Consider the following 23,475-nt stretch of genomic DNA (forward strand, 5'->3'; position numbering starts at 1 on the left):
AGTCAAAATTACATCCAAGCTTTATAGATGTCTTCCAGATTATCACTGGCACCAATATGTTCATTTTAAACAGCCTGCAAGACCCCTCCCTACAGATAGCACTCCTGAGTCCAGGCAATGAATCTACCTTTCTCAGAATAGACGTCAGTGTGGCATAGCAGTTAAGCAGCACGACTTGTGATCCAACGGTCTACATACAATCGGTTCTCTAGATTGACACTGCTTCAGTAAAATATCTAACTGTACGAATGGAAATATGAAAACGTAAATCACCCTTAAGTGGGGCCTCCACAGAGCAAGTGAATGTAATGAATATTTAGTATTAAATACATAAGTAACAGATAAAGGTTTAAAAGGGGTGACATAAAAACAGGGAGATACAAAGGCTGTAAGGCTGTAATTTCCTGCAGGCTACCTCACCAAGCACTGTGTGTGTGTGTGTGTGTGTGTGTGTGTGTGTGTGTGTGTGTGTGTGCGTGTGTGTGTGTGTGTGCGCGTGTATGTGTGTGTGTGCGCGCGTGTATGTGTGCGTGTGTGTGTGTGTGTGTGTAGGAGCCCAGACAGACACGTCAATGCCATGCTGTCCTGCAGGCTCACTCCAGGAATATTATCAATAGACATGTCTGGAACAGAGGGGTGCAACGTCAGTGGTCATCTTTCAAGAAACACCCACATTCCCCTCAACCCATCACCCAATGTCTCCTTGCGAAAGTTACTCCAGATGTCAAAATCCAGAGACTGGGACAAGAGCGAGGGGAGAGGTAATGCAAAAAAGGCCATGCATCAAGCAGCTGGCTCTTTCACAGAGAGAGACCTAATTGTGACACTTTTCTGCAGCACAAATAGGACATTAAGGCCAACAGCAGCAATAAACACAGCACGTCCTTTGGGTTTCTACTCTCTGCTATGTCACAGTAGCCATAATAAAGGTGGTGCACTGAAAGGTCAGTTCATGCAATTAATGTGCAGCTGCATCCATCATAGGTTTTGCAGTATTAAGAGTGACAATTAACAAGCTACTTTACCCACATTTGGCAGAATGTCCGCATTCAACATTGTGCAATGAAAGTGCTTTTAATGTAGCTATTCACCAAGGGTGGCCACAAGAAGCCACAATATGCACATCGCTGTCAAAGGGCCATATTAACCAAACACATGATACAGCAGCTTGTATGCAAAATCAAGTTAACTTTACAACTAACATGAGCTGGTGAAATGGCTGTTCTGGCTGTTCTGCCAGACCCACATTGTAGTTACAGAAGTTTCATCCTTATGATGAGGTGACTGGGACAACCTGAACACTGTTTACTCATGACCACCCTCGATCTATGCAACTGTTAATACAATAACATTGTTAATCATAGCATGAATGCAGTTTGTACTGGGTGTGTTTTTCCAAATATAAAGCTCTGAAATTACAAAACAGCTTTGTAACTCTTTTATTTTATTTTATTTATGTTTTTACTTTTTCATCCCAATGTTTTCTGGAAGAGAAAATGAGCCACTCCACACCACACCACTTGTTGCCTGTTGTTCATGGCGAGTGAAGCACGTGCACTCCCGCAACATTTTCCCACATTGCCAGCTGCCTTTTACACTACTGAGCACTGAGCGCTGATTGGTGGAGTGGAGCATGTCTCGCTGATGACTACCAGTAAGCTGCAGGCACATGGCGGGTTCACAGGAAGTGCGGATACATCAGAGACCAGAAGGACACAGAGGAATGAGGGATGAAGCCAATCGTGCAGCTCTAACTCCGGGGCCCCAATTCTAATTTTCTACTTTCTTTACTTACACACAGTTTCACAAGCATATGTGTTTATATACATGTTTGTCTGTTCTTCTGACCTCCAGAATGAAACAACAGCTTTGACAAGTGTAGGTGTATGGTTCACATTACTGAATTGGGTGGTGATGGAGCACAGAATAAGGTGGATGAGGCTGCTGGCAGATCTCTCTCTCACTCTGAGTACAGAACCTCAGAGGGGTGACTGTGTTGTTCCGAATCACTCCCTAATTCATGTTGTGTTAACTCAGTTGGAAATGACAAGTTCTGCACAGTGCAAGAGTGGAATCGATCAGTGGCTGAAAGCTCCCTTTTATGTGTAATATGATTACATTTCACCAGGATGCGCCATTCTCACTGGGGGATTAAAGAGTACCTTTGACTCTGATAAACATGTCTGCCATTTACAAACTAACTTCCCAGAATTCACTGTGATATCAGGAGCTAATTTTCAAAGGGGGGGTATGACTTTGTATTTAATTTTATCTACATGGAAATGAAATGTTTTTACACTGTGTGCCAACTGACTTGAATATCAAATAACATTGGTGTGTGCCTGGTACACTGTCATTCTACAATCCAAAACTGCAAAAAATACCATCTTTGAAAAAGACAGCCTCATTCTTTTTTTTTTTTGAAGCCAAGTAATACTCATATTTATTAGTTTAGAGATCCAGACATAAAAATGAAACATTGAAGGATTGTGGGTTGGGTTAGTCCTAAATGCCTTTTGGTTAATTTGTTCATTAAATATATCTTGATCACTAATAAATCTAGTAAAACTAATACATTTTTGTAAAAGGTGAAACTAATAAAACTAATAAATCTAAACCACTCGTCTTGTATAAGCAGAGGAATAAACCACATATGAACTCTGGAAACCTTGTGGACCTGTGTTCAAAGAATATGAAAGCAAAATGTAGCATTATGCCATGAAATGTGACCGATTAGTCCCACTAAAATTCTCCATCAATTCTGCAGGATGTCAATTCCACAACAGACACAATGACCACAGTAACATGAAAAGGAAGTGACACTATCAGGAAAAATGGCAATTTAAGACAAAATCAGTAAGCAACATTCTCCCGTTTCATTGACTAGGAAGCAACCCGTCTGGTTGTCAGTTTGAGATCCAGTCTTGTGATTCAGAGGGTGGCAGCTTTGCTTCAATACAAATGCCCGCCAAATTTAGTATGGTACCTTTATAGTGGGCTAACAAGCTGTTGAACCTGCTGAACCTACTCTTCTTCACAAGTGGGTGATTAAATAAGGGAAGGCTCCAGAACTGGCTTTATACAGTGAATTAGGAGTGGGCAATGTGGATTAAATACCATATCATAGTGTAGACCTTAGAGGCAATCAGTATTTATATTGTATGTTGTGCTTACAGTGGCAATATGCCTCCAAATGTTCTATTATTATTTTTATTATTTTATTATTAGTGGAAATAAATCAACTACTTGCATACTTAACACACGCAAATAGCTTGATTTATTTTCTACCATACACTACTTTTCAAGTTGCCAACATAACAACACGGGATCACTGTATACCATTAGCGATTTTACAAATCGCTTTAGATGCTTGTTAATCAAAGATCAGAAGACTGTCAGAAACTGCTGCTTTTCCAATTGTAGTGGGACAGCTGCTTAGAGTAACACAAGAATGGTGGCTGGAGAAATTGTTCAACCTCGCTGGCCTCATGGGATGCAAGCAACGGAGCGAGACATGACTACAGCTATTGTACTGTAGGAAATACACCACAGTCTCCACAATGGTGCACAGCCTAATTTATTACTTACTGACTGAACAAAACTGACCAGGTGACTTCATTAGAAAAGAGTGATGTGAGCAAATTGACTGATATGGTTTTCTACGTTTTCTCATCCAAAAGGTGAAAGCTTACACAGCAGGCCAATGGGGCTGCATCTTGCACGTGTGCACACTTTCTTGATTGTATCAAATGACTAGCTCTCCCTTTATTGTCTGTTCACACAGTTGCTACTTTCCATCTATGTTCAAGACACATTTTCTTTCACTTTCACCGGTAAACGTTCACTGGGGAAAGGACAAGACTGGCAGTGCACTGATAACACAGGAAGTTACCTCATGCTGCAATGCCGTATCGCAGCTGACATACAAATATAGGAAATGCCAGGGCTCTCCAAATGCCATTCTGTTTCATGCACTTTGAAGGGTGAAAAATGGTCTGTTGGCCTTTTTATTTAATGCACTGCACTTCAGACATACCCTGAACACCCTGCCTCAAGCCTAATCACAGAGCTGACACTGTAACAGAGGCCCATCAGAAATATATGCGTGCCTTATCATACGTGCCTGACATATTTGAAGTGATCTTCACTGACAGAATTTTTTCTTTAAGCAAAGGTCATGGAACATCAGCAGTTACTTGAAATGCAGTAAGAATTACACATTATGTATGATTCAGTTTTTTCAATCATTCTGCCCAGAGTACACTGATGTCACAGTAATGGCTGTGGAAATCCAAATGATCCCAATAATTCATGTCTACTGTGCCCTATCTAGAACATTGTGAGTGGGGCTGCTTTGGGAACACTGTAAAGTTCTATGGTATAATTGTGGATTCAATATTTATCAACCCTTTCAGAGCATAAAAATGGCAAATAACTCACATAACAGGTCATAATATGCACATTTACAAACATAGGTCTTCCACCTAAAGCCTTGATATCTTCTAAAAAATGTTTTTCAGGAGAAATGTGCTCTCTTAGAATGAAGCCGTTACCCCTAAATCATATTCTCCACACATCACAACATAAATACTTCCAAAAACAGCTCTGCCACTACAAATATTGATATCAATACAATAACTAACAAATTCACTCAAATTACCTCAACTGTTCCAAATGAATGCTAGTAAGTGGTTCTTCTACTGTTTGAAGTAATGTGCCTCTGTGGTTTATCAACAAGCACATGAACACAATTTGTTTTTCCCACTATGCTATGCATTAAGTGTCTGAAATTACAGTACTTAGTGACTTGGCAGATGCTCTTATCAAGGCCCCTTAGTATAACATACTGTGATTGTGCCAGCAATTTTACCAATAATGGTTTACAAGGTAAAGGAGGCATCTAACTTACACTTGCCTATAATAAACAGATGTAGCTACAGGCTGAATATGATGAAACAGTAGAAATATTTTTTTTAATTCCTGAGCAATGTCATAAAACATTAAGAAAATTTATTCCAAATCATTTTAAAACATAACAATTCCTGCTGCAGTAGACACTTAAGATTATTTAGAAAGCATTTGGATGAACCAATGTCTCCTTTGCCTTGATAAATTGTGCTGATGGCATATTGTGGACTTACTATCACATTCACTGGTACCAATTACCCTCAATTGTAATCATCTACAAGAACAGATGTAGCTACATGCTAAATATTTAGAAATATGCTTTTCAGCCAGGGCAGACCAATGGTGAGAAGTAGGCTATTACTGAGGTCACAGGAGAATGCGCAATGATGTAATGCTGCAGAAAAATTAAAATGGAGAAGATACACAAAAAAGCATAGATAAGGAACACTGCAAAATGGTCCAAGTTTTACCATTTATTCAGCGGCTAATCAGGTTGTATCTAAAAATGTGTGCTCAAACAAGGCACTTACAGTGGCACTCATATGATACACTGCTACGTGAAGTCAGACCCCAGGGTCAATTATGGTCAGCCCATAATTTGGTGGATGAAATACCTGCCATCCAAATTAACATGTAATGTGGACTTAACAGAAAATCAAACAAAACACAGGATGAATTGTTTTGGTGCTGAATATTTTGTCTGACAGAGCTGAGATCAGAATTCAGCAGATGGTTTCTAGTTTACATGGCTTTTGCCCTCCCACTGTGCATCTGTTTGGCCATAACTTTGAATAACACATTTAAAGAAGGCATTTGTTTTTTATTTCACTAAAATATTCCTCTTTTAATGACTGACAGATGCTAAAAAAGTAAGTAAAAAAGTAAAGTAAAAAGTGGCACTTTGTGAAATTAGAATGACTCACTGATCTAACGTTACAAGTCATGTTACTTTCAGAATAATAATGACCACCTCTCATTCGCTAATAAATCTGCACAGCGTCTCGCGTTTACCTTTTACGTTTTACGAGAGTAATGTTAGCATTGCTTGCGAGATAAAAAAAAGAACAACATGTCCAACAACGGCAACACGGTTTACAGTGCACCATCACATCTAAAATGTAAAGTTTGGAAGACATTTGGATTTTATAAGAAGTAAGGAAAATTGGACAAAAGTCTGGCCATTTGTAAGGTCTGTAGAACAACAATTAAGCACAGCAGTAGCACAACAAATCTTACCACTCACCTGGTGAGACGGCATGGTGAAACCTATGCGGGAGACAAAGAATCTGTGGATGCTAACTACAGCTAGCACAAGCAAGAACACGCAAGACAAAGACACGGATATTAAACACTTTCTTCAGCCACAACTTAACCACAACTCAGCGAGGTCTAAGGTAATCACGGCATCTATAGCCCATTTTATTGCTAAGGACTAACGACCTTACAGTGTAGTTGAGAGTGATGGCTTGGTAAATGATGACATGGTAAATAAGTTAGAAGAGGTACAAGATACCATGTAGACAGCATTTCACCAAGAAATGCGTGCCAGAGTTGTATGTCAAAGTAAAGGACGAAGTTAAGAATCGTCAAATGCAGAGCGATTGGCAATAAAAACCGATGTCTGGACGCCATGTGCAACCGATTCCTACGCGACGATCACAGCGCACCACATCTCTCTGGGCTGAGAGTTAAGGAGTCATGTCTTACAGACGAGAGTATTCAATGAATCACACACAGGGAAAAATATAGGCGCTTTATCGAAAGAAGCATGAGTTGACTGGAACATTGCTGATAAAGAACCAGCCCTGCTAACTGATAATGCCAAAAACATGATTGTAGCTGGAGTGGAAGCAGAGATGACCCCTCACCTCAGGTGCTTTGCTCACACATTAAATCTGCCTCACAGAAAGTCTTTAAAGTGAACACTGCTGCAAAGTTGCTGGGTTTTTGCATCCCAACATAAGGGGAGCTGAAATCCTACAGGAGAAACAGCAGCAACTGGTTTTGCCTCCCCACAAGCTCATTCAAGATGTGTCCACCCGATGGAACAGCTCCTTTGACATGCTAGAACGCGTTTTGGATAAGCAACCTAGGGTTTTTGCCACACTCATGTCAAGGGAGCTCAGAAAAGGGGAGGAGGTGAACACTCTAATGAGAATGACATCTGCAACGCTGAAGACATAGTCAAGGTGATGGCACCTGTCAAAGTTGTGACCACTATCATGTGTGAGGACGAGCAGCCTACAATCTCAATGATTGCCCCCCTCAAAGCAAAACTTCAAAAGCACTTCAAGGCATACGATGAAGACACTCATTACTGAGATGAAGAAGGCATTTAACAATGACTTTCAGAAATGGTACACACACCTCCATGACCTCCGCTACACTGCATCCGCTCTAGACCCTCGCTTCAAAACATTGCCATTCCTGAGTGACCATGACGCTGAGAAGATATTCACAAGTATGTCAGCTGAAGCTACAGCCCTGCATAACAAGGTAACCCCCCCCAACAAACACACGCTCATTCAGTCAACACAAAATAAATTACTACCGTGCATTCTAACAGTTGCTAACAGTGTGCTTTTGAACACATTGCTATCACTAGCTGTATTCTGTGACTGCTGGTACTGCACACTGTTTACTGTCTACTGACAGTATCCACTGCATTTAACCATATTGCTCACTGTTTACTAGTTAATCCAACTTTTGAGTTTGTTATCAATGGTAAACATTTGTCTGATTGTTAATCATAGCTGTGATTTTATACATTGATTATTACTAGGAAGCAGAGGATACAGAGCAGAGCAGCAAGATCTTCAAGGGAGAAGGCAGTGAGGAAGTCATGAGGTACAGTCAGCAGAATCCTTTGCCCCTAAATGACAACCCTCTACAATGGTGGAAACTGGAAAGCTCAGGTGGACCTACCACTGCTCTCGTCTCTTGCAAAAAAATACGTGTGTACACCAGCCACCAGTGTGGCATCAGAACGAGTTTTCAGTACTGCAGGAGGTATTGTTTTGGTGCAACGCAGTGTACTCCAACATGATCGTGTCGATCAATTGATTTTTCTAAAGAAGAATGTGTAAGCACAAGCATACATAAACTTCTTCACTGTGTGTGAGGTATAAACAGATTAAAACTTATATTTCGCAACATTATAGTAAGGTGAAAGAAAGTGTGTGTGCGCGTGTGTTTGTTTGAGAGTGCAAGCATACATGAATTAATATCTTGTCTCACAGAAGAGTAACTAAAAAGAGAAAATTAATGAGTGAAAAGGGGATAATGTGATAGTTATTCTGTTTTCAGTGTTCGTGGTGGCTTTGCATAGTACTAAAGAGCTAATGCTGCATTCAGATTGTATTGGGTAGATGCATGGTACACGGCAGAATGGCACTTTAAAAAAAAATGGAAATTTGTATGCTAGAGCTTCCTATAGCTGCTACTTACACCTCTCTTGAGTCCATATGACTTGGCTGAAGCACTTATGACATTATGAAATGAGAAAATGGATGTCTTTGAAATGCTGTTTCATTTTATTATTGTTATTATTATTATTTTACCTCAACAGCATGCTCATTGCTCTCCCATCTGAGCAGCCAAACAGGACTGTGTCCAATAGTATTTTTTCATTTCCTTTTCTAGTTTCTTTGGCTCTAATTTGTGCCAGTGAAAATTTAATATTAATTTTGTTTTCAGTGTTAGATGGGCTTTGTAAAATTCCAGTGTACTGAAGGGCTAAGACTTCTGTGTTTTTTTTATAATATTTTTTCATATTTCTCCCCCTAACTAACTGCCAAAGTGAGGCACCTGGGCATGGGTGTGCGAGACAGACTTCAGTTTATATTCATAATGTCAAAATGTTAGTTCATACAGTCAGTCTTTTTTGTCTAGCTGTGTCTATTGGAAAAGTAATAAACACAATGACACGTAATTCTGAAATGATACATTTCTCTTCCATTTTTTTCCCGTGCCATAAAGTAACAAAAATACTTGGGATTCCCCTGGTCTTTTATGAAATATATCTGTTTGAAGATAAGCAATGCCACTTTTATAGAAATGGCTTATTTTAATTTATAATGGAAAATGAATGTCTGCATTAAACAAATGTTAAGATCTGTATCAGATTGCATCGTATTGCATCGCATCAAATCACAACAAATCGAATCGCACCGAAAAGTTCCATATTAAAATGTATCGTCCCTGAATGGTATCGTAGCTCATGTATCTAGATACGTATGGGATCGTCTCATAAGGGAGAGACACACACCCCTACTAAATACTCTTTACTTTTTACTGTATGAATCCTTATGAAACTGTCTAACTGGCAAAAATACACTGACCAAAAACCTTAATACAGCTGACACTGTGGCACAGTACACAATGAACTGCAAGCACGTGGGTGTTTGAGTAAAACTCAATGGAACTTCAGTGGGAAATCCCTTCTTCTCATAGCCGGGCACAGGCAAGTGATCAGAGTTTATAATTTGAGAAGCATATTCATACAATTCACAGAACAGGAGTCACTATAGTACAACCTCCACAAAGAATTTAGCAGCTGGGGAAATACAACATCAAAGACGTCCTGCTTTGCGTGGTACCACAGCATGTGAAGGCATACCAAGAAGCATGAGTGAATAAATATACAACTACAAGAAAAACAAAAATGGGGGGCTTTGAAAGAGTCACACTGATAAACCAAGCAGCCTACACCTGCAGAGGATGGCAAAGCAGTGTCTAAAGGTTATAACAGTCTACAAATTTCTGAACGGAATCTGAAACTTACTGGAACAAGAAGCAAAAGCTGTACAGCACAGCATATACAGCACAGTGGACAGCACACCATAACATGCTAGACTATCAAAAAAAATTTCAACAACTTTGAATAGCTTTGATGAATTAGTCACTGAGTAGAGATGTCGTGTTATGTTACCTCAGACTGCTGCTGGCTTCTCCTTTGCTCATGCTGGGCTCTACTCTGCAGGTAGTGGGTGTTTTGCTGCTTGAGAACCATAACACTTCCCACTGTCCACCAGTCTGGATTAAGTGAGACAGCATTTCAAGGGGATGGTAATGCTGTGAGCTGTCATTTCTGCTGTGCCTAAAGCTGGATCCATGCCATACAGACACGCAGGAAAGAGGGAAGATGCTGGTGCAGGGACGACCTTAGGTGAGGTCTTGCCCCACTTTTCATACAAACTTAGCCTTTTCTGTCACAAAACGCCCAGTGTGAAGAGGACATGGACATACACGAGGGTCTGAACATTTGGGCAAAGCTCGAGGCAGTTGGTCCCTGTGAAATCAATGCAAACTGCACAAACTACTTGTGACAACGCAGGGCAAGGGCATGACCATCATCCCACAATTACAGTAGCTTTTGCACAGTGTGGGTCATCTGTGACAACCCAAGTATCTCAATGTAAGACTTACAACCCAGGGCAACACAAGGAATGGTGAGGTGAAATAATGACACTCGACAAAGTGCTGCAGGCAAATACAAGATACGCAAGGCTTGCAGAGTGAGAGATCGAGGTCAGAGCATCAACAAGACATGGAAATTTTCAAAATGAAAAGGCAACAGACTCAGAAGGGGAAAGCCCAGCCACTTCATCTCAATGCACCGCCTAAGCCAGCCCATTACTGATTGTAAGAGGCTCTGCTGCTGCCCCCAGTCCCCCAGCCCCCCCCCAACAGCAAACCTTCTGACACTTGGAATCACACTGACAAACAGGAGAGTGGTCTCTGCATACCAAATCCATTTAAACTCCAAGTTGTGTCCCCACAGAAGCACTGAAAAGATCCAAAAAAGATGTGGCAGCCATGTCAAATGTGATTTGAAACAAAACGCATGGTAGAAAAAGTCCCTGTGAGTCAAAAAGAGAAGGAAATAAGCCTGAGCAGTGCTGGTGCCAAACAAAAAAAAAAAGAAACACTTTCTCTCTTTAAACAAAAGCCAAGAGAAATGTCCAGTTGAGTTTTACTCAGGCCAAGCCACGGCATTGGCTTAAAGGTGCTGGAAAACATGCCACTGGAACATCTTGTATACTTCTTTCCAGCTCAGGTGCCAGGATTGGGGATGAGCAATGGCACTGAAGAGGCTTTCTGCTGGGGACTGGATGGACCGCTCCAGTTTTCATTACACGTCGGTTTGGTATTTGTTTTGACAAAGCCATCAACCTTGGAAAAGAAGTCAAGATTCAGGGGTGTTATTCAGTGTTGTTGTCTTGCAGATCAGAATTACTGTGTTAAAAACAGGATCTGCTTTGTACCTTTTCAGTTTTGTCAGGGTGGAAAAACAGACTGCAGTGGAAAATCAATGTGTCCACACCGAACAACGAAAAATGCTCAAGAGCACAGAGGCAGTATATGCTTTCATTCCAAGTGAAACATCTTGAGCATAGTACCTCCATAATGAAAGGAAAAAAAATGTTTTGAAATGTCTTGTCCTGTGCCCACTGGGCAAGGATTACTCTCCCCAGACAAGAATTTGATGGAAAAGAGGCAAACTACAGCAGTTTTATTTGTTCCACCCATGCATGGGAAAAAAATCTGGCTCAGGCAGTAAAACGGTCCTATTTCTGTCCCACCCTCCCGACAACATCACACGGTTTTGGCATGTGCACTGGTGGCAGGACATTAGATCAGTGTGTGCGACACGGCCACACATCCACCCTCAGGGCCTTTCCGGGACGCGACTAAGAATACAGTCCACTCAAAAAAAATGATGTCTTCAGGCTTTACTCATGAGAACATGAAGAAGGTTTGCAGTACTTCTCAGTTTATAGATTAATATTCATATGCTGTCCACTTGCCCCCCCCCCCCCCCCACTCTTTATTTAAGGAAAAAGAAATACCATTTTAACATTCCCACCCACCCATTCTGGTAAGGTTACTATGGCAACAGATCCCCCCCAACCAAACACATACGCGCACACACCCCCTTGAGCTGCCTTAGCAACAAACAGCTGTAAACAGCTTGTGCAACAGACTGTCCCCAGAACAGGCCTGCCAGCCATGTGAAAACTGGACCATCAGGACCTCTGACAGCAGACTCAGAACTTCAGTAGGAGTTCAGTTCATAGGAACCTAGCAACCCCTATTAGCACAAACGAGCCTACGCAGCTAAGCGCTATTTCTAACTGACTGCATGGCCGCAATGACAGCATGCAGTGGACACCAGAATGAGCTGGCTGTCTTCATTTGAAGAAGTGGCACTTGTAAATGAATCGTTCTGTTCATATAAACCAAAGAACAGCACCACCCTCCGCTTGCACACTTCAGAGATACATGCTGAGTACACTGCTGTATTTTACTCCTCGTGCTGTGTGCCTGCTGGTTGCTGCAGTGCTCTCCTTGAGTAACTTAGTCCCCCCTCCCTGGTTTCACATCAGCCCACGCGGCAGACACCATTAAAGGTGACAAAGCACTGGTAAATGGAACGGTAAATGGAACAGGAAAAATACCAGCACTGCAATGTTGCCCTTGCTCACCAACACCCCACCACCAGCTAATGGCAGAAGAATACCTTTTCACACATCACAGCAAAAGCAATGATGATGTCTAATTATCAGCATCCCTTTTCTTTTCACTAATCTATTTACTAATCTACAGCTTTAAGATAAAATTATCTTCATCTTAAATGAGAACTAAAATAGCATTTAAAAAGCTGTTTGTGATAGGTTTTCTATTATTAAAAACAACATTTCTATTAAGTAACATTAACAGTCAATATTTGTATACATTTTAAGAAAAAAAAAACAAAATTCACTTAACTCAAAAATCAAAACTTAATTTTGAAATATGAAGAAAATGAAAAAATTAAAATGAAGTGTCCATTTTAATTTAGTTGTAGCAATCACAGTTCATCATTTTAATACTTTCCTTCTTTTCCTGAGTCTCCTCCAGTCATTGTTTTGAGTACTGTATGTTCTGCTCTGATATAATTGATGTTTCTCCAAACAAAGCCATTACAAAATGATAATGGTTCCACTTTACAAATCTGGCAGTTAATGATTATTGTAATGCAAATGTTGGCAAAGAATCCAATGTGGCTTTGATTTTACATTACAGCATATCCTCAGACTGCTTTTGTTGAGGTGCTTGGGCTAACTGCATATTGACTCAAAACAGCAAATGGTGCAGAATACATATATATTCTTGCCATGAAGTGTGGTACTATGTGCACAAATGCTGGCCTTTTCCCTTATCTGTTCACACCACAGTTAAAATGGAATGACTAAGTCTAAAAATAGACAATTGCTGAGGGAGAAACTGCAGTATTCAGTACTTTGTAACCGATTCAAGCCAAACTACATACAGGTATTTCATAGGAAGTGGGTATGACTTGAATGAATGAAAGATTTCTGTCATACAAAGGACCCCAGCAAATACAACAGAACCTTTTCTCATAGCCCTGATGCAAACATCAAAATCTGTGTCACTCTGATCTGACATCAGTTCTGAACCTTTTCATTTTGTGCCATTCGGCTGATGTGTGAATGATTTTTGTATTTTTACCACACCAGAAAACCCAAATGAAGGAAGGGGACTATACACAAGTAACTGCCGATTTGACAGGACTTGTAGACACAGTCTAAATGCAGTGCTATTGGAAGCAGAAACCGCCTGTAAGGTAAGAATGTGCAGCCTTCATGTGTGCATGCATGTCTTCTGTAATGATTCTCAGTGCATTACACTGCATGGTGCCAACCGCACACACAAGGTGGCCTACTCTTTTGCAGCTGCCCCCAGTGGCTTCCTTTAGGAATGGCATCGCACACCTCACCTCCTGCACTGCTTCTGTCTGGAGGGCAAACTGATCACCCCTAGACTACAGAGTCAGAGTGCACTAATACACCCTCCCCACCGGCCGAGGGCTATGAATATCTCCAGAGGTATCAGCTGTGTGAAAAAGGACACGCTTAACCTACATCTCTGGCATCCGGCATGCTGTTGTTGTGTCTCCTCTAGAGCGGTCTGGAACAGAGAGCCACCATGCCCAGAATTACACATGTGACCACAGGGTGTGCCTCTGCACTGCAGACATGCACCGAACAATGCCTGCCACCCATCTTTCATGGGGGGGGGGGGGGGGGGGGGGGTGTCAATCCCAGGTGGGAAACCGCTGCTTGACCTTTTCTGGTCCGGTTAAAGTTCAGCTGTGCAAGCTGATTCCAGAATGTGTAAGGTGAGAAAGCACTAAGACTTCCCCCGGATAAGGACATCTCATAAACACATGAATAATGCTATGCAAGCTGACATTAGTAAAGAAGGATGGGAAAGGTCTACCATCGGACACTGGTCAGTGCCGACTGCTATTTTTCGTCCTCTGCATGTCACAGCATCCTGACAGAAATCAAATCCTGTAAATGATTCATGGTCCAAGTAGATTGAGTCTGCAACCAGAACAGGACACCAGAAAATTAAAGCCTATAAGAGACCATTAACCTGGATGAATGGCACATTGCTGAGCAAGTGGCCATGCTGTGTCGTCCTTCTGCATTGCAGACATAGCTGACATGGCAGCCCTACTGAATAGCTGCGACAGATGCTGTGTGAGCTCTCAGCTCTGCAGCAGACACAGCAGCTTACAGCCCACAGCGGCCCGCGCAGGAGTAGGAGATAGGTGTCGATTTTGGAAAAGAAACCATAAACAGAATTGAAAAACAGAAACCAAGTGGACATTAATAGTTCTGTGACATGCATGTGAGGTAGGAAGAAAAAATCGTGACCAAGCCTGCTGCGCAGAAGGCACTCTCACAGCGCAGGAGGTGTGGGGGATGGGGGGATGACACATGATGCAGAGGCGAGATGGCTGGGGGTCAAGAGACAGAGTCTAAATGGAGCTCTTCAACCCTACGGATATGTTACAGTAATGTCAGAAATGGCTGCCACCAAACTTGTTGTCACTATTTTTACACTACATGAAGAGTATCAGCCACCATAATGTAGGCTTCAAAATCCATGAGCAGTCTGCATGTGTGTTAGAGTGTTAATGTGTGTCTGTGTGTGTTTAATTAGACACGTGCCTGCTTACCTCCCAGCAGCATGCTTTTCGTGACGTATGGGAGGGACTATTTATTTAATGCCTCTTCCTATTACGTCATGATTGAAGTGTCATTATGGGTCAAAGATGCACCACTGAAGTGTGTCAGTTTCAGGCCATTTTAATGTAGTTTTGACAGGCAATATCACAAAGTATGCATGCTTTCACCTGCTTTGTCCTACTCTGTTCAATTTTAAAAGGAGTGGTTCTTTGTAAGACAAAGTATTGCAAGTGGGATCTTCCACTTCTGATGAGGTAAGTGGATGTGGATGGCTGTTTCCCTCTGTCACTCACACATGATGCCATATGCGCAGTGCCAAAAGTACTTTCAGTTCATTACTTTTCAAACACTCCAGCTTGCATTTCCAAAGAGCATCAGGTATATCATTCAGTGTAGTGTATAAAACATTTTGCATATACAAATGCAGTGGCATACAAAAGGGCATTGTGGCTCACCCTGACATGCACTTTGTTTATGGTGGATAAACACAGGTTGGGGGGGGGGGGGGGTGTTTACATACTCCTACCCTCACCCCTGCTCAGTCAGTCTTCACATGTTTGCCACAGAAGCTTGTGGGACAGGTGAAAATCACATAAACAGGCAGTAACAAAGACCGTCACAGACCACACAGAAGTTCACAATAGAACTGGAAGTAGCAGACATGACCAGGACCACTGACACACTCAGGCTTGCAGAAATCAAGAGAGGAGTGGAGAGGAGTGGGTCAGTAAGGGGAAACATGCCTGGGCGAATCTAACAGGGCGCATGACCAACAGAATTCAACAGAGGAACTTCAGGTCAAGTGCTCCAATGCATGATATTCAAGATTCATGAATGCATGATATTCATGATATTCAGAGCCTATGTCACACTGCGGAACAGAGTGTTTTTGATCTGGGCTTGGGAGAAAGGCAGTCTTTGTGCAACAATCACCCTCGTGATGCTTCAGTGGTTTAGAACCCTGGGTCAGAGAAACTTGTCCATCATTCCCATTTTAAAGTTTATGGGAGGGGTGTGGGAGCAGCAACCTAAAACATATGAGGACACTCACAGCCTATCCATGTCATTGGACACAGGGACTCACGAGCAATTTGTGATTAGCTGTGCAACTACTGTCTTAGCTGTACAAAACATGACACAGACAGATATCACTATGGTGAGAACACAAAGTGACACAGAACCTATGAGGTGCTGTTTGTGCTCAGTCACTTCTATTTGCTGTTTGTTAGCCTAACCCCTATTGTATTTTCTTAATGAATCAAATTAAATGGTCTACATCAATCCCATAATCTTGGAAGACATTCAGGACCACATGGAGAGAACAAAGTCACTTTAGGAATTAATATGCAATCTTTAGTGTATAAAATACACAATGATCCGTACAGGCTACATCATTTATTACTAATTTACAGCCTTAAAATGTCTAAAAGTGAAATAAAAGTATACACAGTGATCTTCAAACTAACAATGAGACAAACTTTTCAAGTAACAATAGATCACATGTTCTATGGCAAGTTAGTACCGAAAGAAATGAATCAGATTTGTGATATTCAGTAGAAATCTAACTTGCAATTTTATGAAAGTAAAGAATGTGTTGAGACCTTAGGCAAATGCATTTTTACACAGGTCAGGAGGGGATGTTTTCCACATGCAGTGACATTAAAAACAGGGGATATGTGGATTTTCCAAATCCCTCTTTTCCTTGCAGAGAGTAAAATCTGCCTGCTTTTCAACAGGCACTGAACCATGGTCCCAATGTATTGTAATCCAACCAATTTTCCAACTTCTTTGAAAAGAGAAGCTAAATGTGTTCAATCAAGACTGATGATTATATAACTAAGGAACGTAAACACTTCGCTGAAACCAAACATGACAGACACTGGAACATCAGGAACAAGGTAGCTCTACTCTCTCGTAGAACAGCCTACTCCATGATATTACTACTAAATATCACATATCAAACTAAAATTTTCATGAGTACCTTTACGGGTAACCTACATGATGAATGAATGCTATGGATGGACAGATGTTATGTGACAAGAAAATCTTATCATATAACAAATACAGTCTGGTCCTACACTGAACTAATGTCCCTGCTCTGTGTGCATCCATGCCTCATGTTCCAAAGCACTGACATATTCAGCTCAACACGCCAGTTCAACTCACCTTCAACATCATTGGTCACTTCCCCACTCTATCTGTATCCTGCAGTAACAGGATAGTAGGTATTAACTATTATGTTTAAAGGTTACTATTGATGTTAACAAACTAGAAGTGCTGAGGCACCCTTTAACGCCTTTGTGAGGCTGGGACGCACCAAATTCTTCCTGTATCTCATATCCAAAAACTTCGAGTTCCACTTCCATAGACCACTTGCCAAAGTGAGCAACCTCATCACCCTTTTAATCTTTTTTTTACAGTCCCATACATTTATAACTGAACTACAGGGCTAGCATTTATAATGACATTTGAAACCTTCCCATGTAAATGCCAACAGTATAGTTTTTTCTTACTTGGATTAACTGATGAATTATGCTGATGATCTCATGTTATGGTGATTTGTTAGAAAAGCAAAATGCTTTACCGTTTTCAATATAATTCCACAAGCCACTCAGTATAATCAAACTACGGGTCTACGGGTCACCCGTCAGGTATCATTAATGGACATCAACAGAGAAGTACAGGTAACATCAGCAAGATGGAGATAAACAGCAGTTAGGAATTATTATTTTTATTATTGTATGGGCAATATTTCCTCTGACGCCATGTTTTCTAGGTTTCTTGAGGTTGTTCCACATGACAGTTTTACTCCTCGTGAGCATAACTGTTTCAACTATATATCTCTTGTCATAATAGCATTTAAATAATGCACTATCAATTATAATATAATACCCCACCAAAAGACACCCAGCTATGACCAATCACCAATCCTATAACATTGCTAAACCTAGTGACAGTTTAGCTAAACTGGCAACAAAAAGAGAAAAGTGGATTAATTGAATTAGTGTTGGGAGAATAGTGAGCTGCTTGCATGCAATATCTAAATGTAATGAGTGACTGGCAGGGCCTCAGTTCTTGGAGTTGTAGCAGTCAAAGAAATCAATTACTGCAGAAATGCACATCAATGACATTTCTTCATATATGCAGTTGAATGGAGACAACAGTGACCAAATCAGAGAATAGCATTTGTAATTTCCAACAAAAGCCTTGACATCTGAGGCAGTCCAATAACTTACTATGAGCAAGGAGACCTTGTAGTCGAAATGGGCAACACTCTAAAAAAATAAAGGTCACATTAATCATCAAGTACATGTTGGTGGGGTTGGATTTGGCAATCATATCTACATAAAACCTGTTATGAAATTGAAGTGTGTCATGTATTATGTATAATGAATGCTTAATGCAGCTGTTATATAGGGTTTATGCATGCTTTACATAGCTGCACTTCATGTGACCAAAATAAATATTTCTTGGTTCTAAAATACTACCAGATGTTTCCCATTGTCCCTTGCAGCCTTTCACAGGCTTCAGGGAGTTAAGGGACAACATGTTATAAAAAGCATGCATCCAGTATTTAGTTCTGCAGGTTGTTTAGAACAAAAGATCATCTAAGCTCCCTATGCAGCTCTCTAATTGAAATAGCACAAGGAGGGGAGAAACACAGCCAACTGTAAGCACATCCACAAGGACTCATGAGAGCCTTGTTATGTGACACTGATAACTTTGTGATGTAATACAACAGTGGGTAACAAAATACAAATACTCACATACAATACATACAGCATTTTTCACACTTTGTACTTCACTACAATATTTGAACAGCGACTTCACTTTTACTCAAATACACCTGTCCGGACAATATTTATCAAATATTTGTTTTTGATCAAATGTATAATAAACATTATAATTGATCAAATTATAAATGAAATTGTCAGGAACATCTTATTATGTATTAAAATGCACAATATGTAAAAAAATAAATAAAATTCAAAGTTAAGGATAAACCACAATGTGGTAGAATTGAATCTGGGCCCTTGATTGCTAGCCAGAACCCAGTGTTGCCAGGGAGAATTCAGTAAATCGATTTGCTATGTGAAGGCCTTTTGTAAGCTTCAAAAAGCAACCAATGTGGATACTTCTGCGCAGTAGCCTGATGGAAAAAAGCTGTCATTATTGTCCTGCCATTACTGCTGTAAATCCCAATATTCTTGAGGCTCAACAGGCATTCAGCAGAAGCAATCTCTCTCCATGCTGCAGTGGGAATTGTATGGGTCTTTATTACGTCAAAGTATAGTTGGCGCAGAGCAGGATGTTCAAAGACAGCAACAACACGGAATAAAAAATTCAGTTGTGTTCATGCTGTCCTTCAGAAATAGCCTCTGTAATCAGTGAGACTAACCAAGGATGGGGACTGAGATAAAGAGAGAGAGAGAGCGTGAGAGAGAGAGCAAATGACTTGGTTTAGTCACAATAAAGGATACCAAGATGTTCCATTCACCATGGAAATCTGACTCCTTGCTACAGTTCACACCATAGTTTTCTGAGTCCAGAATATACAGACATGATGCTTGAACAGAACATTGTTTCCTATAAATTTAACAGAATATTTAAATTGTCCCCACTACCAAAATCACCTCATGGTTTAACCGCATTTATCCCAGGTGCTGTATACAAACTGTATGTGGAGTGGCCATTAGGGTTGAAGCGATTCCTCGAGAAACTCGAGTAACTCGATTACTAAAAATCTTTGATGCAAATTCTTTGCATTGAAGCTTCATTTAATCCATATACAACTATATACAGCTCACTGTGTTTCGCACGGATGATTATTACTGTCGCACAACGCGCTTACGCTGTGGACACGACAGAAAGAGTCCAAAGTTTGGGATCATTTCAAGATGAAAAAAAAAAGAAAACTCTGTACAGTGTGTCTATTGTAAAACCGAACTAGCCTACCACAATATCACAACATCAATGCTTTAGCATCTCAGCAAAAAGCATCCAGTCTACACATCAGGTCAACAGAACGGACCTGACACAAGGTAACGTTAACATTAGCATTTAACGTAAATCAATATAATTGCTAGTTGAGATGAAGGCTAGTAAAGAATGTATGTTAATTATGGCTATATGTAATGGAATGGGAATGTAAGTCAATAGGAATGTAAATCAATATGGTGGCTAGTTATGGTGTCCCTAAGTTAGCTAAGTTTTGCTTAAGAAAATAACCACAGAAAATAAAATGCTGCAGTCAATGTGTGAAAGTCTGAGCTTCATTCATGTTATTATTATGATAGTTATTATGATAGTCACACACACACACACACACACACACACAAGTATGTAGAGAGACATTTAAGGAGGTATATTCTCATGAATAACTTTCATTACATGTTGGCTTTGTAAAAGCACTCAGAAGAAAAATGTGTGATGGAATTGTATGCGTAGACTCTTGCTGCAACCTTCCTGTCTGCTTGTTTTTGCCTCCTACAAATGTCACAAAGCCTTTCAAGGCTTAGTTTTGACAGATAATATTACTGTATGCAATTTAAGCAATAAAAATGTTGATTTTTCTAAAAAGGAAACCAATTAGTTGTTCATTTTAAGAGACCTGTCATTTTCGATTTTGTATATTTACTATTGCTCTTTAATAGAGCAAAAGTATTTCTTATCTGATTACTCATTTAAACGATGGAATAATCAGTAGAATACTCGCTTACTAAAATAATCAATAGCTGCAGCCCTAGTGGCCATGCTATTCCCTAGAAACAGTTCTTAATAGTGGGAGTTTCATTCATTGCAAACAGTTACTAAATCCAACATACGGTTTTGTGAGCCACTATCACATGTAATGCTCACATAATTCTTTTGCAAATCTGTCCCCTCAGTCAGTCTTTCGAGAGGTGTAAGGGTGGGAGGGGAAAAACAAGTCCTCAAATTAAACTAAACCTGTTCTGGGCACAGAGAGCTCCACAGAAGACAATGCTGACCTTTATTTATGTTGTAGACAACACTGGCACAGTAGCTTGTCTGAGCATCCAAAATAAAAACTGCAGAAGGACCTTTACTGCAGTGTTACTCTGGGAGGTTTCTCCATGTTATGGTGAGAACTGTGAGAGAGCTGCATTGCAAAGCTCTTAAATTGAGACAGCCAGTTTCACAAGTGAAAACTGAGTAGTAATTGATTTATTTTAATTGCCCTATTATTTTAACACAGCTCTACAGCACAATCGTACTTTACACAAAAACGGACAAAGAATCACTGTGTTTGGACTAGCAGCATACTATATTGCCTACAGGGCCACTGCATTTCTGTTTTTTAAGGCAAATTCTGTTTTTCAAAGTAACTAGTTTTTTTTTGCAATTTTGTTGTTTTATTGTTTGCCATCGTTATTGCTGCAATGTTTTCAATTTTCCTCTACAAACTTTTTTCAAACATTTTCCAAAAGCTACTAACGCTACAATGCATTTAAATGCGACAACAGTTGTTCAAAACATCCACAGAGGCTTCTGAAATTTGTGGGTGGAGTGAGAGCTCTATGCAGCAACAGTGATACTTTCTTCAAATCCTTGAGCGCTTGTGGTAGAGACTACAGCAAATGAAAAGGTCTGACCAATTCATAAAAAATGGGTGTTCTCTGTATGATTGATGATTTTTTCCCCATTTGCTCACTTTCAAAGCATGCGTCTCATCTGTTCCGTTGTCTCTCCTTCTTTTTGCCTCACTCATCACTTCACGGACCTCATGGTTTCCCCACTCTCCACAACATCTCCGTCAACAAGTTGCACAACTGCAGGCTTCTCAGTCCTGCATCATTGGTTGAGTCGTCCTGCAAAATCCTTGACTTTGTTACAAAATTGGTATTAGGCATATATATACGTCCTGATCATTGGGAGAACAAAACAAATCAGTCCATCTCATATTATAAAAGTAAAACAAGAAGAAGTGCTTGTGCTGTGGAAAGCCACTATTTAAATTACTTTCACTTACTTCACTACTGTGAAGGGTTACAGAACAGGGCCATTGTGCTGGACCATTAAGAGCAGTATCATGCACTCTTTGTACTATGAAAATATTTTAGTTCTTAATTAAATAATCCCTTAAAATCCTAAATATATTATCCAGTGGAATTTTCTCATGCCATTGATGGCCAAACATTGACTATGAGCGCAAGGAGACGCACAATAAGAGATTGGCCAAGGCCAGGCTTGCAAGCTCATGGTCAATGCCAAACTCTTTAAAGAAGTGGGGTGAAAGGTGTGAGGGAGGTGAGTTTGAAAAGTAAAAAGTGAAATGGATAGCCACTGGTCAGTGCCAACTGTAACTGCATTGTGACTTCTCTGGACCCTGCCTGTTCTGGGAACTGAACACAGTGAACTTTGTGAGTTCTTGCTCAATGTTTCTCGTAAGAACAGACCTTGGATGTGGCTACTGGGATTACACAGCTGCAAAATCTGACCGCCCAGGCACACTCAGTGAGACCCACTAAAAGTGGTGATCTTTACTGACCCAGAGCTGTACAGCCTGAACTGCAATGCAACCCTTCACAAACGATCAGTCAGGCACAGAAGGCAAAACTCCCACGGAGCAGGCAAAAGCACTGCCAAACTACTGTGTCCCACCCCCTCTCCATACTCCACCTCCACAAACTTTCACAACCCACATTACAAAAGAGGTGGGGATGCAAGTCAGAGGATCATATTTAAGTTCTTGACTTCTGTCAATGGCCTCATGTCACACCGTTGGTCATCAATGAACTGTAAATCCAATAAATTACACATGCTTGCTGCCAAATAACTTGTGGGAAAATGGTATGGGAAAAAATAGGAAAATAGCTACCAATTGTGGCAGTGTTGCTCTGTTATGTTACTGAATGGAACTGAATTTTGTCCAATTTTAATGTTAAAAGGGTTTGAAAAATTATTCTACGCCAGTGTTGTCCCTGGCCATGACAAAAGGTGATGAAACCATCTATGGTGAGTTACTGAATCCCAGCTGACAACAGAAATGTGTGATTGTTTTTACAACCTTAAACTGGAGCACTTGATATACAGCAAATCCAGCTTGCCTGCAATTTGGTTATTGGTTGGTTGTTTGCAATTTTAGGAGTTTTTGAGAATTAGCTTTCTGGACTCATAAATACGATGTATGATTAACTTGTGAGCAGTGAACATAATATTCATTTAATGATCAACCTAACTAGCTTAGCAATACTTTCTTCTCCTTGTTTCAGGAACGAAAAAGACAACCAGCTTGTATGCTTCCAACAAATTACATGACATGAAAATATCTGAGCTATCTGAGACGTTCATGTATATGTTTATGTATAGGTATTGCAGTTGCAGATGTTTATAATTGAAATATTCAATGCAAGTATAAGGAATATAGCTTATCTTTTCATTGTTTCCTTCAATCAGTCAAACAGGTAGCCTTACTGTATGGTTAATTACATAACAGTCAATTCACAATACAAACCCAAAGTTTCCTGGTTCGCTGGATCATCAACAGATGGTACAATTCTGT

Source organism: Megalops cyprinoides, chromosome 1 (genome assembly GCF_013368585.1).
Source record: "Megalops cyprinoides isolate fMegCyp1 chromosome 1, fMegCyp1.pri, whole genome shotgun sequence".
NCBI lineage: Eukaryota > Metazoa > Chordata > Actinopteri > Elopiformes > Megalopidae > Megalops > Megalops cyprinoides.